The sequence below is a fragment of the Andrographis paniculata genome, unplaced genomic scaffold (genome assembly GCF_009805555.1).
Source record: "Andrographis paniculata isolate CXL003 unplaced genomic scaffold, ASM980555v1 Contig89END, whole genome shotgun sequence".
NCBI classification, from domain to species: domain Eukaryota; kingdom Viridiplantae; phylum Streptophyta; class Magnoliopsida; order Lamiales; family Acanthaceae; genus Andrographis; species Andrographis paniculata.
In genome coordinates this window covers 1,440,063-1,450,419 of record NW_026137627.1, presented here as the reverse complement: position 1 = coordinate 1,450,419, position 10,357 = coordinate 1,440,063, and the positions used below count along the sequence as shown (strand labels likewise).

Here is a 10,357-nt window from a genome sequence, read left to right as displayed (position 1 = left end):
AAAATTTTCAAATATGTCCATATAAAAATAATAGAGTTTTAAAATTTAAAAAAAACAATAAAAATAAATATTTATATAATGTATGTGAGTGAATATTAGGCATGAATTTTATCTTATTTTATTTGATGTTAGGAAATACTCCCTCCCTCCGTTTCAATACAATAGTCTTGTTTACTATTTTTGTTCGTCTCAAAACAATAGTCTTATTTTCATAAATAACTATATCACCATAAAACTACCCCTATTTTTTTATTTTTATTGCACAATTGTTACTATTTTTTACACTAATATACTCGCAAAGGCAAAAAATAATTTTATCCATACTTTTTAGCAACTACCAATATAATATTAATATTCTTTAAATTTCATGCTTAATCCAATTAAAATTATATTTATTGGACGAAGGGAATATTTGTTATCAATTTGCTCTAGTATCTGCAAAATTATCTGAATTTACATTTTTTGAGTCAAAGTTGTTTTTTATATATTCTTCTTTAATTTTATTTGTCGTTCTTATTTACTTTTCAATTAAACTAAATATATTGTAAAAAAAAAAAAGATTTTGATTGTGTTTAGGGTTAGGCCAAAAAAGTCAACAATAAATAGAGTAATTAAAATTTAAAATTTAAGTTATGGATAGGAATAATTATGTAATTTGATTATGTTATTTCATCGAAAAATTTTGGATGTATTTGTTTTGTGAGATAATTTTAAAAACATAATTTAAGAATAAAGAATTGGGTAGATAATATGAAAATAATAAATGTGTATAACATAAAAGTATTAATTTTTGAAAAAAATAAAATAAAAAAGAACAAACCTCTGAAGTTTCTTCTTCAAGATTTTCTAAAAATTCAGGATATCTTTTGGGTGTGTTTGTTTGGGAATTTGGATTTTGAGTTGAGATTTGAATAGTAAAAATTTTGAATTTTAATAGTTGTATGATGTGATATAAATAGATGTTGATGTGATATTTTGAATATAAAATTAATTTTTAATATAATATAAAAAATAAAAAATAGGTGTATGATTTGATATTTTTTGGGGGGAAAAAATGTGATTAATAGTGGAATTAAAATCCAATCCCCCAAACAAACACACCCTAAAGAAAAAACGTATTTTCTCCAAAATATTTTTTTAAAAAATTAGTATTTCATACATACTCATTATTATTATTATACTCCATTCGTCCATACATAAAGGGTGTGTTCGTTTGCAAGATTTTGCAAAATTCTTACTATTCATCCAATCTTTTTCCCCCAAAAACATCAAATCAAACACCTATTTTTTATTTTTTATATTATACTAAAAATCAATTTTACATTCAAAACATAACATCAAAACCTATTTATATCACATCGTACAACTATTCAAATTCAAAATTTTTACTATTCAAATCCCAACTCAAAATCCAAACCCCAAACAAACACACCCAAAGTATACAATTATTTTTGGCGTGGTGTTTGAGAAATAATAGTATTTTAATTACAGTGGGTAGTTAAAAGTAGTGTAATGATATTTTTGCCTTGTTTTTTTTTTTTGGTGTAAAAGTAATGATGTGATGTAAAGTAGGGATATTTGTGAAACAAAACAAGGTATTTAATGAAATGTTTACTTTGTAATTGGACGTCCCAAAATAAAAATATATATACTTTCTAGCTGGACAGAGGGAGTACTATTTTCATCCCGAAACAAGAGTATTATTTACTTTTTGCTCGTAGATTTTTTAATATTTATATTATATTAGTGTGTAGTAAAAAATATAAAAATATAAGTAATGAGTATTAATTATGTTATACATATATTGTATTAGGAAATGATACTTCTGTCTTGGAAATGACAAAAATGGAGAATGTTATTCTTCTTATGGGACGAGAGAAGTATTATTTATACAATTCTCTATACCTTATATAAAATTTAAAAAGGTAAACTGTTTTTTTAATTCCGTAACTAGACTTCTTTATCATTTTAGTCCCGTAAGTGGAGCATGTCGTAAACTAGTTCCATAAGTAAAAACTTTTCACTGTTTTAGTCCTTGGACGTCGGAGACGCCCTCGTGGCTTGCCGAAGGTGACGTGTCCGCTAGGTCAACGATACCTGGCGAATACGTGGATTTTTTTATTTTATTTTTCATTTTTTAAAATTTTTTAAAAAACTTATTTTTAATTATTTGTATTTTTTTTATTTAGTCCAATTTTTTAAAAAAAATTAAGAAAAATGAAAAATAAATAAATAAATTCACATGTCCGCCAGGTGTCGCTGACCTAGCGGGACACCTGGCGGACACGTCACCTCCGGCGAGCCACGCGGACATCTCCGGCGTCGGAGGACTAAAATAACGAAAATTTTCCACTAATGGGACTAATATGCGATAGGCTCCACTTACGAGACTAAAATGATAAATGGGTCCAGTTACGGGACTAAAAAACAGTTTATCCAATTTAAAAAGAAGTGATGGTCACGGTTTCGTGTTGATTTTTATTTTTTTTATTTCTTAATTGGTGTTTTATGAAATTTTTAATCAAATTTTTGGGGGAAATTTTATAGGAATATACCTTCGGTCGTGTGATGTACTTCCTCCGTCCCATTTTAAATGTATTTTTTTTTTATTTGTTTGACTTTTATTGATATATATTTGAATAAATTTATCAAATACTAAACATATTTAATAAATATAAATTAACATAATTAAAATTTTACGCATATGATTCATCGAAAATCCTTTTATTTCTTTATCTTTACTTAATAAATATTCACTCAGTCCCATAAGAAGAGTAATACTTGTTTTTGCACATAAATTTTTAATATTCGTACTATATTAGTTTGTATTAAAAAAAATAAAAATCATATTAGTATTGTATAATAGAAAAGTAATAACTTGTAATAGTATATTAAAAGTTGCGAGAATTTTTATTATATTAGGTAGGTGATACAATATTAAACTAAGAAACAGTATCCGAGACAAAAAAAAATGGAAAATAGAATTTTTTAATGGGATGGAGGGAATATTTTTATTTACATTTATAATTTTTTATGTTTTTTTTAAAAAATTGTTTATGTTAATTATAAATAAAAAGAATACTTTTTATTTTTGTTGATGTAATTTTTCAACAAAAATAAAGTAAAATTCAAAGATATAGAAAATATCCTTAAACTTGATTAATTAGTGTCTGAGATTAGGAATCTCTAAACACTGTATGGTACAGAAAATAAACTGAAAAATAAAAGAAATTTAAAGTGTGATCCCCAAATCTGACTTTGCTTTGTTGAAGTTGATTGAAGATGCCTTGCCAAATGATGATCCAAATCCTTAAATATTCTTTGAAGAAAAAGTTCAGAACCGTCGTCTGGTCAGTTACCATAACCGTTGTTAACCGCCCCAAAAGTTCTCTTCTATTGACACGTGTGTCAACCGTTCTACTACGTCCGACCTTCAAAAAACCGTTCGCCAGTTGCAACTTCCTCTAACCGCCCCAGAACTGCTCTCTCACCCGACCTGCACATGCTACTTCACTTGGTCCGAACTTCGTATCACGTCCTGACCTCAATGCCCGACCTGCTTCTTCGCCCGACATCATTTGGGCCGACCTCCGCATCAGCCGCCCTCCGTCTTTGACCGACTTTAATTGGTCCGACCATGGACCAACCAAATTTGGTCCCGACCACGGACCAACCGACCGGCTCTATTTGCCTTATCTCTTTAGAAGGACAGACTGTCCTCTGGACAGACTTCCGCATCTGTCCGTACCTCTTCCTTGCCCGACCTTTCTCTTGACAAACCTTCGCGTCTGCCCGACTTCGTCTTTCACCCGATCTACGGTTTACCCGACTTGGGTACACCTTTTTTCAGACTCCGCCCGACCTTTCTTCCTTCCCGATCCTTGCATCTGTCCGATTGCACCCTACTTCTGGGTCATTTAACTTATATCCAGACCCGTCCAGAATCCCACTGCCATTATTTATTATTATTATTTTTTGTGCTTAACAATTTTATTGTATTATATAAAATTTGAGGGTGTATTATTTTTGTAAAAACAAGCAATATATTTTTCCAAAAAATTAATATATTATACATACTCATTATTTTTATATTATATACATAATTTTCTATATCTTATATATAAAAAAATATTTATTCAAATCATTTCACAAAACGAACACATTATTCTTTATAAAATATAATATTCATATTGTATATATTTAAATGATATATATAAGATTTAAAAATTTTAAAATGCATAGTTATACTTCTTTAAATTGTATATGTTTTATTATTATTTATTTTAAAACTATCAATATCATTATTCACATAAAAGTAAATATCATAAGTCACTAACATTAATTAATTAAATCTCATTATTTTAAATACCGTGCCAACAACAAAAAAATCTCAATTTAAATAAGATGAATGAAATATTTATATTATATTAATATAAATAATATGCTATTTAAATTCTTAATCATTTAAGTGTTAGATTTTTCGGAATCAACACTAACAAACATTATTTGTCACATTAAGAGTATATTTCTTTGTACAAATTTTTTTAAATTTTACTATTTAAATTATGCATTTTTTTGAAAAAAGAAATATTTTTTTTATAAAATATTCCATCAAACATTATTTTAACACTAAACTCAAACCGATTTTTCTCAAACTCAATAAAAAAAAAACATACCCTAAATAAGATTCAGTGTATGTGTTGTAGAAATGGAATATGTGGTTCCTGCAGTCGATCATAACATTAATTAGCCTAATTTTAATAATATTATATTATACATTAATTTTGCATTTTGATCCTTGTGGCGCACGTAAAAGATTGCTACCCATGATCGATTGTGTGTATTTTAATTTACTAATTTTTTAATTAATTATTTTTCTTATATATATTTTATAGCATATAAATGGAAGTTTTGTACCTTTGCCACTTGAATGGACAATGTTACCCTTCAACCTATAAAAAAAAATAACATATAAATGAAAGTTTTGCTGTGATCGTCTCGTCGCCCTTCATCCATCCTTTGACTTTTCACCTTATATAAAATTTTTTATTTTATAATTTAATTACGTTATAAAATTTAAAAATATTATAACTAATTATTAATTGTAAAATACATCCCACCATAATTGACACTATTTTTATTTTTGTCTGTCCATAATAATGGATACATTTCCATTTTTGGTAAAAATTATTAAATAAAAAAATCAACTTAATTAACTACATAACATATAACATCATAAATGACGTATGACCCACTCAAAACTCCTTTATTTCTATCTTTCTTTAAAAAAATAAATATTTTTATCTATATTTAAAACTACACATCTTTTATAAAATTGATTTATGTTAATTATAAATAAAAAAATATTTTTGTATTTACTTATATTATAGAAAATTTTATTCTCAAAATGATATTTATATTACATATATTTTTTAATTGCTATATAATTTTTAAATATTTAAACATATATTTTGATTTTTTTTAATCATATATATTAAATTTACTTTAAAACTATAAATATTATTAATTATATAAAAAATATTAGCATACTAATTATTATTAACTAATTAAACATCCTTATCTTAAATAACGTGTCCATAATCAAATGATTCAATTTCGGTGGGACAGAGGGAGTATAATTTTTTGTATAATTAAATATAGATAAAGTAATACTCTCGTCGTCCAGCTAGAAAATATACATATTTCTATTTTTGGACGTCCAATTACAAAATAAATATTTTATTAAATACTTCATTTTTTTTCCACAAATATCCTTACTTTACATCACATCGTTACTTTTACACCAAAAAAATAAGGGCAAAAATATCATTTTACTACTTTTAACTACCCACTATATAATTAAAATACTACTATTATTTTTTAAACGCCAAAAGTAAATGTTTACTTTGCGTGTGGACGGAGGAAGTATATAATATTAGAAATATAATAGTAATTTTATAAATTAAAAACATAAACATATTTCATTTCCTTCAAAATTCCCCTAATTTTGACAGAAACAAGATAAAGTTCATTTTAATGAGCTTTGGTTGCGGATATGGATTGGTCGGCATCCACTTTACTCGAACCTTTGTCGAAATTCTGGCTTTTGGTTCACGCTCACAATCTGTTCGACAAAAAGACTCTTCATCTAAGTTTTTCCTTTCAACCCCATTTTTCACCCCACTGTCCACTTGTAACGGGTGGGATGGTTCCTCCTCGATCACCTTCCCGTCGGTCTAGCAATTCTTAAACTCCCTCAAGAACTCGCTTGTATATATATATATATATATAGCAATATGTATGTCACTCTCATTGAAAATATATCACTATTTTTATTATTAAAATCTTAAATTTAATATTTTATACTATTTTTATCCGGCTCTAAGATTCTTATTTATTTTTTGCATATTGATATTTGAATATTAATTATTATATTAAAATATAGTAAAAATTAAGAAAAAATTGTCTTATAATATTAATAGAAGAACATTTAAACAAAAAAGAATTATACAAATAAAGATATTTTTAATATTAAATACAATGACGCAAAATATAAATATGACATTAAGCAGACGGAAGAAATATAATTTATAAAAAAAAAAGAAAGAAAAAAGTTGTTTCTCCGGCCTAGTTTTGGATTGGATTTGCATAGTGATGCAGTCCAAAATTGGGCTGGAGGGAGCTTGGAGACAACTCTGTCAGTTGTTTTTTTTTTTTTTTTAATTTTTTATAATTATAAATATAAAAAAATTGTAATAATTATAATTTAATAAAAATATATATAATATATAATTTTGCAGAGAGAATAAATTTTTTATAATATAAATAAATAAAAATTTTAAAAAATATATATAAATATAATATAAATTTATAATTAAATTATACAAATTATTATAAAAATATTAAAATTCAAATAAAAATCAAACTCAAACCTAAATTTCCCAAAAAGCTCCCAAAGAAACACACCCAAAATCAATATATAAATATATTTTACACAATAAAGCAAAATTTTGGAAATCCGTACAAAATCCACCCATCGCAATCTTGAGACATGTTCAAAGTTAAACCAACTATTCCTTTTAAAGTTATTCGGCCCAAAAGAAGTAGCTTTGGACATTTCATATTGCTAAAAGGAATTGTAACAATTTGAATTAGATAAGATGGTTATTTGATATATAAAGAGATATAAAATTTTGAATTATTATTATTATTATTTTTAAAAATAATAATAATATAAAAATGAATATATAATTAAATGTTTTTAAAGTGAAAAGAAAAGGTATGACTAAATTGAGAACCCAACAAGAACCAAAGTACAAATAAGGAAATTTGTTCCAATATTTGGAAGCTTAATATATTTTTCAAAGGCCCAATTCCACAAATTTTAGCAATATTTGGGCCTGTGTAGTAGTACTCCCTCCGTCCCATGTAATATGCGTGTATTACCGTAGACACGAGAATTTAGGTAAAATATAATTAGTAAGTAATTAAAAAATGTATTAGTAAAAATAATTATTATTTAGTAAAAATAATTATAGATTAAGATTAAGATAAGGAAATGGTTTAATTAAAATTAAGAAAATTATAAAATTTAAAATTTAAAATGCGATTAAAGTGCATAATTATATTTCAAAGAATAGAAATGACAAGTTACGTGGGACGGAAGAAAATATAAAATAGGAATAAATTATGTGGGACGGAAGAAAATATAAAATAGAGACAAATTATGTGGGACGGAGAAAATATGACATATTTTTTTGGATGGTTGTATGTTTTTTTATGGATTTAGAAAAAAAATTGGTTTAAGTTTAATATTAAAATAATGTCTAAAGAAATACTCCCTCGTCCCACCACAATTGACACTATTTTCATTTTTGTCCGTATTCCATAACAATCGACACCTTTCTATTTTTGGTAAAAATTATTAAACCAAAACATATTTAACAAATATAAATCAACTTAATTAACTACGTAACATACAACATCAATGACGTAAGACCCACTCAAAACCTCTTTATTTCTACCTCTATTTTCAAAACAATATATATTTTTATCTATATTTAAAACTACACATCTTTTATAAAATTGATTTATGTTAATTATAAATAAACAAAAATATTTTTTTATTTACTTGTATTATAGAAGATTTTATTCTCTACAAAATAATATCCATATTGCATATATTTTTTAATTGCTATATAATTTTTAAATATTTAAACATATATTTTAATTTTTTTAATCATATATATTAAATTTACTTTACAACTATAATAATTATTAATTATACAAAAAAAATATAATAATATCATAAGTAATTATTATTAATTAATTAAACATTTTCACCTTAAATACAATGTCCCTAATCAAAAGGTTCAATTCCGGTGAGACGGAGGGAATATTTTATTAAAAAAAAATATGTATTTTTTTTTTCAAAAATATAAAATTCAAATAGTAAAAATTCGAAGTTTGAAGGCAAAAGTAACAAACCATATAGTAATATATTTTAGTTATAATAAAAAATATTGGCAAAATCCCTGTATTTCTAAAACTACTTCAAACTTAAGGTGGTTTCAACTTTCAACGATATTATTCAATGCATTTGACCTAAATGCGCCCAAATTGCGAATAAATTTTAGAATCTTAATTTCTAAATCTCTAAAATTACAAATATATTCATTTTTCTTGTATTTAGCCTAAAAATACTCCATCTGTCCCACATATCGTGTCCACGTTGCTGTTTCTGTCAATCTCACATTCCATGTCACTTTCGTTTTTTGAAAAATGATTACACGCTTTAATCTCATTTTAAACTTTTTAATCTATTTTTTAAAATTTTAATTAAACTAATTACTTATTTTAATCTTAATTTATAATTATTTATATTATAAAATAATTATTTTTACTAATACATTCTTAATTATCTACTAATTACAACCCTCCTAAAATATGTAATCCTCAAAAAAAATTATTTTTCTCAAGTTATAAGAGTTTATTTTTACTATTTTTAGACTAAATATATATAAAAAAATAAATATATTTGTAATTTCAGGGATTTAAAAATTAAAATTTTAAAATTTATTCTTAGTTTGAGAACATTTAAGTAAAATATAATTAAATAAGAAAAGCTAGAAAGTTTATGAAACACGAAAGAGTTGACCCAGTTTTAAAAATACGGGAATTTGGTCGCAATTTCCAAAAATTTTGTTCCCTCACCATTTTACTACAATGAGAATACGACAATGAGGATTCTCAGCTATATATATATATATATATATATATATATGGATATGTATATTTGATTGAAAGAATTGCACCTTCTCAGGATAGCAGCAATGAATTGACGAGCTAAGGATGACGATGCTCTTCCACGCATTGTTTCAAAACGAGTAAGTATATTTTGGCTTCATGGAACTTGTTCCTGAATACACAAACTGATTGTTCGTCAGAATTTGTTTGGAAAAACATCCGATTTCCATTTTATTTATTCAAGTTAGAAATTTAACTTCACCTCATCATACGGATTACCTTCTGTAGAATTTGACTGAAACTGTCGCACTGTTTAAGAATTGCAGCACTGGAATCAATATGCGGAAGCAATTTAGGTTTTATGGAACTTGTTTATGAAATTGTTGAATGTTCGTCAGTTAATGTTTTGGAAAACTTCCGAGATCAGGACGATGTGGATTCTAATTCAGGTTCTATGTTCTTCCTAATTCCTATCCACATTTTGTAGAAATCTCTCAAAAGCCTAACATAGCTTCGTTCGTAAATCGTAACAGATCGGAAGTGAAAACAGCAATAGGAAGGAGGAAAGTCACCTGTAGAAGGAACAGAGGAGTAGATCGCCGGAGATTAGAGGTTGAAGACGATCGACGCTTAGAATTCCGTCGCGCGGTTGTTGAAGCGATCGGCGTTCTTCGCAGCATCGTAGGTATGGCTGGCGCTCAGCCTCACCGTCCGTCCGATCTCCGGTGCAGCACCGCCGCCGAGACTTCCGCCGGTAACTATTCCGACTACTGTCTTCTGATTATATCGATTCTTCATCTCCTGCCCCAATCTATATTAATTAAACTTCTTTAACCAATAACTAAACATTCGAACAAATACTGTGTGTTTGTTTGGGTGATTGGAATAGATTTACACTATTCATCCAATTTTTTTTTTCAAAAATATCAAATCAACCGCCAATTTTTTCATTTTTTATATTATACTAAAAATCAATTTTGCATTCAAAACATCACATCAACACCTATTTATATCACATCATACAACTATTCAAATTTAAAATTTTTACTATTCAAATCCCAACTCAAAATCCAAACTCCCAAACAAACACACCCTTTAAATTATAAACCGA

The 10,357-nt window shown here is 26.3% G+C and overlaps 1 long non-coding RNA gene across 1 annotated transcript; it reads left to right on the top strand.

Moving 5' to 3' along the window:
• Positions 1–9,319: 9,319 nt before the first annotated feature.
• Positions 9,320–9,906, top strand: LOC127243041 (uncharacterized). Its single transcript, XR_007836916.1, has 3 exons — positions 9,320–9,386; positions 9,565–9,695; positions 9,780–9,906. It is a non-coding gene; the product is annotated as an uncharacterized LOC127243041 (long non-coding RNA).
• Positions 9,907–10,357: the final 451 nt, after the last annotated feature.